Source organism: Psammomys obesus, unplaced genomic scaffold, assembly GCF_907164565.1.
Source record: "Psammomys obesus unplaced genomic scaffold, mPsaObe1.curated_primary_1811, whole genome shotgun sequence".
Lineage (NCBI taxonomy): Eukaryota > Metazoa > Chordata > Mammalia > Rodentia > Muridae > Psammomys > Psammomys obesus.
The window spans coordinates 21,774,879-21,783,914 of record NW_026596040.1 but is presented as its reverse complement, the minus strand read 5'-3'; the positions used below and the strand labels follow the sequence as shown (position 1 = coordinate 21,783,914).

Genomic DNA, 9,036 nt, shown 5'->3' with positions numbered 1-9,036 from the left:
AAGGAAGGAAGGAAGGAAGGAAGGAAGGAAGGAAGGAAGGAAGGAAGGAAGAAAAGAAAAGGAAAGAAAAAGTCATCACTCTAGCTGCTTGCTCCAGGGTCTGCAGCTTAGTGGCCGGGCTCCTCGCCTCGCCTCGTTGTCAGGGAACCTTGAGCCACTTGCTGATAACAGTCACTTAGAAACCTCCAGCCCCGAGAGTGTTTTGTAATTGGAGCATAACAATGGCACTGTTAAAGGGGGAATTAACGGATTTGCAGAAGCTTGGTGTTCCTGCTTGCTTGATGCCTCTCCTGTTTTCTTTCTCTCCCTCCCCTCATCTTCCATCTCAAAACAAACTTTGGTTTCCAAAACATTTCCATTTTATAGCCATTCTCGATTGGATTACTTGCCCATTTTACAGGTTGTCTTCATTTTCTTAACAGGTATCAAAATTTTCCACTGAATAGTCTCTCTCTCTCTCTGTCTCTCTGTCTCTCTCATGGGGGGGAGGGGCACTGTTACACCATGTGGTCATTGCTGTAATTATGGTGACCATGCTCTCCAAACCACAGATCAGGTCACATGATCTGACACAGGCTATTTTCTGCTTCCACGGCAGTCCAAACATGAAATCATACGTAGTTATACATTCATCAAATCACCTTTAATTTCTTTTTAAAAAGCAAATGACATGAAATTTGGATTATCCTTGACAAATCCCACTATCCACAGAAAATCATTAAAACCGTGACCAGGGCCTGTGCAGACCTCTGGGCATAACAAAGTTTCCTGGATGAGGTGCTGTGGATCTGAGTCTGTAGGCTGAACAGCAGGTTTGCAGAGAGAGAAAGAAGGTGGCCAGAGTCTATTCTGGACGGGGCCTGCTCTTGCTGCTTTAGAGAAACCCAGCGTAGGATCTGGGAAGCTAGCTGAAAAGGCAAGGGCATTCACTTGTTTGCTTGTAAGTGAGTTTTGTTTCACTTATATAATTCCAAGGACCCTTCTCACAGACTACTAAAGCACATCATATTGTATCTTCCTATGTGTTGATTTACATGCCTCTCCCTGCGGTAGCTATACCTTGGCCTATAAGAGGTCTTAACCTTTCTTGCTCATTGTGAGGATAGAAGTCTAAATGAATGAAGAAATGGAGTGGCATCGGTGGACATTTTGCAGGTGGACATAGTACGGGCCATATGCCTAGTACCACTCAGGGCCCTGAAGCCTCGGCAGGATCCCAGACAAAGGCAGTCCTCCCTCCAGTGACCTTGGACTAGAGAGGAGAGCTAGGCATCTGGCAGGCACCAGGAGGGTATGAGGAAGGGGATGGGAAGTATACACCAAAAGACGTGGGGTGTGTCAGGGGTTTAGGAAAAGCCCAAGAGAAATTAAAGTTTAACCTGAGGCCTGAAGGATCGCCATCATTTAGCTAACATTTATATAGTTCTTATCATATGGCAGCTAGCACACGAAGGCCTTCAGATATTTAATTCCCACTCAGCTCTCAGAAGCACACACAATCATTGTAGAGATGAGAAAATAGCATGGACAGGTTGAGAAAATGACCTTGGCCACATAGTTTAGATGTAGCAGGGCCCAGAAAGACTGGCCTTGGGACATTCTTTTAACAAAAATCAGCAGCCTGGGGCTAGGCTAAATGTCGAATGCCTTTGATCCCAGCACTGAGAGGCAGAAGCCAGCCTGGTCTACGTAACACAGTAACACATTCCAGGCCAGCTAGGGCTACACAGTGAGACTAGGTCTCAAAATAAATAAATGGACAGGCAAAGTGGAAGGTAGGTAAGATACCAAGCAAGATACTTATCCTAGGAAAGTGAGAAACTAAGCTGCTGGTTGCTTCTGGGAGGAACTGGGCATGATGAAGAGGGAAAGGGTCAGGCTAAGGAGGCTATACACACAGCTCAGGTAGAGCTGATGGAGGAGAAGGGGGGCTGGGAAAGAAAAAAGGCAGGAGGAATGGGGAAGGTTCTCAGATGAGATGTGGCATAGCGCTCAAAAGGAGTGACGAGTCCAGCCTCTGCCTTGCTAAGATGGAGCAGATAAGATGACCAGACAGCAAAGAGGTCTCAAGCCTGCAATGGGGCGGGAGAGAGTTGGCCCTGAGGAAGGGGCCTGGGGAGTAATCATGAGGGTCGGGAGTAGAATCTTGAGCACCAACAGAATGAAGGTCCTAGGGCTAGAGAGATGGCTCAGAGGTTTAAGAGAACTGGCTGCTCTTCCAGAGGACCTGCATTCAGATCCCTACACTCACATGGCAGCTCATAGCTACCTGTAATTCTAATTCCAGACTATCTGACACCCTGACATAGACACACATGGAGGCAAACAATGAACATTAAAACAAAAACAAAAACAACAACAAAAAAAAGAGGACAGGAGGGAGGGGGCACCCTTGGGATGTAAAGTAAATAAACTGAAAAAAAAAAAAAAAAAGACTGTAGGTTCTCAAATGGGGCAGTAGTGTCAAATGCCTTTAATCCCAGCACTCAGGATGGAGGCAGAAACAGGTTGATCTCTGAGTTCAAGGCCAGCTCTGGTCTACTGAGCTACACAGTCCTCCGGCTTCCACAGAGATGCTCACAGGACATCCAGCAAACTGGAAGGCTTCTGGCTCAGTTTCGAAGCAGAAGTTTTGAAGATTCAGAGGTGGGAAATGCTGTCAGAGACATGGGGTTACCCAACTCACAGACTAGCCCTCCAAGCCTGCTTCGGACATACTGGTGACTTGACTGGCTGCCTCCCACGCCTTTTCCGATGAGAAGACTTCTCTCTACAGTCCTCGGGATTAGTTTCAGTCCGTGCTGGACTCAGCTGCTTCTGACACCGTTCAGGCTTTCTCCCTAGTCAGCCTTTCCCTCCTGCTTCCTCTGCCATGCTCCACGCAGCTTTTCCAGAACCACTTCCACATGGTCTTGGTGAATTGCTCCTTGTGCTAGAAAGTCTTCCTTTCCTACCCTAGCTTCTTGTTCTTCTGATCTAGCTTAAAGGCTGACTTCCTGGAGGCCCTCTCTCCCTGAGACAGGGTTTCTCTGTCGAGCCCTGGCTGTTCTGGAACTCACTCTGTAGGACTAGGCTGGCCTTGAACTCAGATTCTGCTTCTGCCTCCGGAGTGTGGGATTAGAGGTGTGGGCCGCCACCAACTGACATTCCTTCAGTCTTGTGAGGCCACACTACTTGCCCTTTACTTCTCTGCTGACTCACTTCAGCCAGTCTGAGCTCAAAATGGGGGTGTGTCTGGGGGTTGCTCATGTCCACTTGACCTTTTTGAACATCTTGATCCTACTGTCTCTAGCTCCTGGGTGTTGTGGAATTATAGGCTTGTACCAATATGTGCAGTGCTGGCTGGGGATTGAACCCAGGGCATCCTGCATGCTAGGCAACTACCCTACAATTGGGCTAAATCCTCAGATCCTAGCTTGAGCATAAACTTCTGCCCTTTTCAACTCTGCCTCTCTCACGAAGTGTCTAGAATACAGATCATGTTCACAGGGCTGCATGCTGATCGAATAGACTTTCTTGACCTGCCCAAGCCTCAGCTCATGATTTCAAGGACTTTACACTGTCTGATGTGGAAACTCAGACTGCCAAGAATTTGCTGGTCTATGCTGTTTTTCCTGGCCAAACTGGTGGTGGCTGCAGTATTGGTCCATACATGGCCAGCAGCAGTGGACTGTGGCCAGATCTTCAGGTTCAGTCCCATTGGACACTCCTTCCAGAGGTGTAACATGGGCACATAGAGGAGGCTGAAGCCTGGCACTTCCTAGCTCCTAGACCAGCACCTCTCTGTGTTTAGGCCTCAGTATCTCCAACCCCTGGGAGACACAAGCAGGCTGACTAATAAGGACCCCTTGGGGAAATGAGATGGGCCTGTCCTGTCTCCCAGTGCCAGCTGCCTTCCTTGAACTATCCTCTCTGTTTGGATTGCTCTCAGTTTTGTTTTTGTTTTTTCAGTTTTGTTTCTATAGTTAACAGTCCTGAGCCTCTGATGGTGTTTAAAGAGTCCAGGCTGTTGTTTCCGGAGGCTTCAGTTTGCCTGATAATCTTCAGAGACCTTTTAAGGGCTCTCAGTATATACCCTTGCACCTGACCTCATCTTTCTCTCCCCTGCAGTTTACTGGCTGGCTGAGGGATGTCAGACCTCTCTGGACTGAGAATAAATCTTAACAACAGCGGATAAGGGCTCTTGGCACAGTACAGGAGACTCAGTGTTGCCCTCTGCTCAATGGGAGGAACCTCGTCCAACTTGCAGGGTCTTTGACATGGCTGGACCTGCATGGTGAAGAGCAGGCCAGATGGGAGAAAGTTTCGCACAAGGCCATATAGCTCTTTGCCCGCACGCTCTATGCCACAGGGAGGATTGATTAAGCTGGGAACAACTTGTTGAGGGAGATGACATGCCAGTAAACAAAGAAATCAGCACGTGAATCAGATCCACACAGGAAAGGGAATACAAGAGTGTTCCAGTCAGAGGGCATGTAGGTGTGGGTGTGAAGTCCTGCCCTGGGGGTCACATCAGACAGGTACCTGTTGTCAAGAGCTTGTCTTAGGAAGCCCTGGAGGGTTGTCACAGGCCAGCGGGGCAGAACCCACAGCCTCGGGGCCCAGCCAGCGATTCCAGGCCCTGTAAGTCGCGGCGAGGGCGAGTCTTTGTCCCCCCTCCTTCCCACTGCCGCCTCTCCGACCCCCAGCGCCGGTCCCTCTCTGACCCCAAATAACTTGTTGGTTTCCCCAGGGCTTTGTTTGCTCGTGGTCACCGCCTCCGGGACCCTCGCGAATCCCGCGACTGACACCCCTCGGGCCCGGGCCCCCGCCCCCTACCCGCTCCGAGACCGGGGTCAAAGGCAGCCCGCGTCACGTGGTCGCCGAGCAGCACCGAATCGGCCGGGAGAGCCGAGGGAGAATCCGGGTAGAGGCGAGAGATCCAGCCCGGCTCGCGGCCCCCGGTCCCGCCCCGGCGCCCGCCGGGCCCCCGCAGCGTGCGCGCCCCGCGCCGCCGGATCGAGCCCCGCGCACGGTCACGCCGGGGGAGGTAGGCGCGGGCCGAGGGAGGCGGGCGGCTCAGCAGCCTTGTGCGCGCTCCCCACGGGCGGGGGCGCGGGCGCGGGCGCAGCGCGGCCAGCAAGGGGTTAAGCCGGCCCGCAGCCCGCCTCGCGCACGCCCGGGACCGGCGGCCGCGCGGCCACCCGCGCCGCTTCCCCCTGGCGCCCCGGCCCAGGCAGGTAAGAGGCCGGAGGACCGTGCGGCCGGCGTCCCAGGGCCGAGCGCTTGGAACCCCGGGCACGGCGTGCAGGCCGCGCGGGGGCCCCCGAGTCGCCCCGGTGCAAGTTTGGTGCGCGCGGGCGCCGGGCGGGTGGCGGGAGGACAAAGGGGTGGGGGCCTCGCGGGGCCGGGCGGGCCGGGGTGCGGGCCGGGCAGCGCGGCAGCTGTAGGTCACGGATAATGTCACCCACGAGGAATGCCCCTTCCCCCTCCGCAGCTCCGGAACAGGGGAAACTTTTGTATAGCATGGGAGGGGGATAGAGGCCGGGTCCCAGCTTCTGGAAGGGGGAAGGCGGCCAGACCGGTTTTCTCCCGGCCCTGAGCGGCCTGGTCCGTAACTCCCTTCCTCCCTCCGGTTCTCCGAGCCGGGACTCTAGCATTTGACCAGCATGAGGAGGGGACGCCTGTAGGACGCGGGGGTCTGGTTGCTGCCAGGAATCTGAGGACTCATCCATCACTTGGCTCTTGCGTGCCAGGATCCCCTACAGACCCTACATCCCACTGTTGGTCCTCTCCTTGCCCTAGGAGAGCTTGAGGGACATTCTGGGGCAACATTACCCTCTAGACTGAGGGTTAGACAGATCTGGGTGTTTGTCACTTCCCAGCTGTGTGACCTTGAGCAGGTTCCTTTCCTTCCCTCACCTCTATTTCCTCACCTGTAAAGTGGGTGTATCGGTCAGAGTGGGGTTGAAGCCAGGGTGTGGGACCTCGGAAAATGTTGACATGCTTGTATTCAACAAGTGTTAAGTGCATGTTGCTGTGTGCCAGGCACTGGGCTAACTCACTGCTTTACATGACACATTTTACAGAGGGGAAACTGAGGCAACCGAATGGAGAAGGTAGGAAGTGGGAGCTGGGATTTGCCCCCTGTCCCAGTCCTTTAATATCAACTATATATCCTTGCTAGGCCTTTTGATATGACTGGGTTTATAGTTTCATTTTCAGGTGAATCATAATAGCTGCCTCCCTGCCCCATCACCCTTTCCCCAGGTAAGGCACCCTTCTACCTGGCACTTGCCTGGGTGAGGTCTTGTGCCCTTGTTCCAGTTAGTCTGGACAGCTGGAGTTGGAGGGGAGGTCAGTTGGAGCCTGTGATCAGAGCTTCACGATGGTCCAAGTTCTGTTGCTGGCTGGGTCCTGATAGGAATGCTCTCCCAGTGTGGGTGGTGGTTCAGGGAGGAGGAGTCTGTCTCCCTGGCTTCAACTGGGGACAGCTGGTGGCTTTGTCAACAGACTTTTTCCCTAGCACCCAGGAGACCTGCAGAGCCTTTTTATCTCCCTTTAGACCTGTCACTTTCAGATCCACAGGGGGTAAGAGGTTGGGCAGATAGAGACCTAAGGCCAAGGATTTATGTCCTACATGTCTTAGCTACAGGGTCCTTGTTGCCAAACTGAGACACAGGCCTTGACACCCTAGCCTTAAAGGTCCTTGGAGCTAGTATGAGGGATGAACTTTGAGCCAACATCAAGATTGCAGAATCCTCATGGAGATACCTGTCTTTGTATGTTCTGGAGTTCAGCTAGCCCAGTAGGTACCTTGTAATCCCTCAGGATAGACCCCACTGGCGACTGTGAAGAGAGGCTCAGATTCCCACTGGTTTTCCTGTGCTAGGGCAAGCCCAGTCTTTTGGGGTATGTGGTAAAGGGAGGGGAAGAATGATATCATATGATTACCAATCAAGCTCTGATTGGAGGTTTTGAGTAATTACTTAAAAAGATGGAATACAAATTGCTAATTAATGACATCTTAAAACCTTGGACTGAGGGCTAGTGTGGTGGGTGTGGTGGGTTCTTGGGGGAGGGAAGTTTGTGCATACAGCTCTAAGTGCTCCAAGGCCCTCCAGCCCAGAGTGTGGGATTTGCATGGTTTGTAGGCTTTCCTTGGGCCCTGGGAATAGAGAGCTCTCCCGGGCTGACATCACTGTCAGCTTGTAGGAACAAGAGTGGAAATTCCACCACTTAGCTCTGAAAAGCAAGGGATTAAGTAGAGGGCTGGAAGGCCTGGAAAAGGTCCTGGGGGCTGGGTCTATCCCTTGTTATCTGGTCAGACTCACTTGTTTGTCATTGTGATCAGGGCAGAGAGGCCTCTGGGAAAGAAAAGAAGTAAAGGTAAAGGAAAGAAGTCAGCAAGAGAGAGCCTCTGTCACAGGGGGTGTGCAAGGAAGAGTCTTCGGATTGAGAGGTGTGGCCAGGAAGAAAAAAACAGAGGTACCAACAGAGAATGTGAGAGACAGTCCCAGCAGCCCAAAGTTCTCTCTGCCCTGGCTTTAGGGATGCGCTTTGCCTGCGCTCGGACCCTTGGGTCTGTATCTTAGAACCAGAGCCAGACTTGGAAATCTCTAGGGCTTGCACAGACTTCTACTAGGTTGGAATTTGTTTTGGGTATGGCTTGAAATAACAGGACTATTTGGAGGACTTGAACATTCTTTACTTAAGATGGGGAGTTGGGTAATTCGATGGTAAATTTCCATGGCCAGGAGTGGTAGGGGACATGAAAAGGGGCAAAGTGCGTGCTGGATTTTGACTAGAGAGGATAGACAGGGATCAGGGGAGGGATGGGTGGGTAGCAGGGTGTGATAGGGTGGTCATCAGTAGATGATGCCTGAAGGACCGTGGAAGGAAGAACTTCCTGGTTGGTGATGTCAGCAAGAGTTCCCAGAGAAGGAGGTATCTGAGGATTGAGGCTGTCAGACAGGGCAGTGGGCACCAGGCTGATTTTGGGGGCTGATGGCACCCTGCTCCCGAGTTTGGGTTTTATGCTGTAGCTGAGAAGACAGAAGGTTGCAAGCAGCTTGTTGACATGGTGCCTGTTACTGTGCTCTGTGTCAGGCGTGCTGCCAGGCTCCTTACAGACACCCCATTGACTCCTCACAATACCCTGCAGAGTAGCCGCTGCTGGTCACCCCACCCTGCCCTATTTCTAGGTGGGGGAAATGGAGGCTCAGAGGAGTAGAGTCACTTAACAGTACCAGAATTCGAACCCACGCTTTTCTTGTTTTGTTCCACTGATTTGCCTTTCTCAGGGTCGTGTTTGGCCAAAAACGATGGCAAGAGTGATGAGACCAGAAAACTCATGGCTGTGACCCGGCAGAGCCAACCTAGGCAGCTCAGGCAGACTCAGGCTGAGGCTGATGGCAGGAGAGGGGCTGGAAGATCTTGGCCTTGGGGTTGGCCAAGGGTTGGGGAAGGATCTCAGCAAAATCACTACTTATGAGTCCTTGGAAATTTCCCTAGGGGCAGATGCCATAGGTTGGTCCTGTAGGATGTTTTTGAGGTTGAGCCCTAGGCATCTAACTAGTTTCTGGAAGACACTGCCTAAGGGTAAGGGCAGGACTTCATTGCTAAATGTTTTCGAGGAGAGTGAGCCTTTTGGAGGTACGGGAGAATGTATGGCTCAGGGTCAGGTTTGGGTGGCTGCTCTCAGTTCCCTTTTTGCCTGAGAACACAGAAGCTGGGTAGTTCTCAGCCCATTTCCAGCCCCACTGTTCTCATTGCTCTTAAAGTGGCCCTTCCTGTGTATCTCCGGAAGTTCCAATACCCACTGGCCGGCACAGCTCCTCGTAGAGACCCTGTGCTCTGAGGACGCCCAGCCCAACGCTCTTCCATTCAGTTTTCTTTTTTCCTTTCTTGCTTCCCTTTTTTATGTTTTCTAATTTTTGTTTTTATTTTATGTGTACGGGTGTTCTGCCTGCATGTGTGTCTGTGCATCCTGTGTGTTGGATCTTCTGGGATGGGAGTTATAGACAGGTACCTCTGGAGCAAACTAGAGCCCGGCCT

General features: G+C 52.3%; 1 protein-coding gene across 2 annotated transcripts in view; it reads left to right on the top strand.

The window, feature by feature from the left end:
• The first annotated feature begins 4,848 nt into the window (after positions 1-4,848).
• Ndst1 (N-deacetylase and N-sulfotransferase 1) overlaps positions 4,849-9,036 on the top strand; it is a 63,667-nt gene continuing 59,479 nt past the window's right edge. The window contains exon 1 of one of the 2 annotated variants that reach the window (XM_055622546.1): positions 4,849-5,029. The gene's annotated coding sequence lies outside the window, so the exon portion shown is untranslated. Of the gene's footprint in view, positions 5,030-5,152; positions 5,220-9,036 lie in introns of those variants that run through there. The other variant, XM_055622550.1, reaches the window with a different exon arrangement.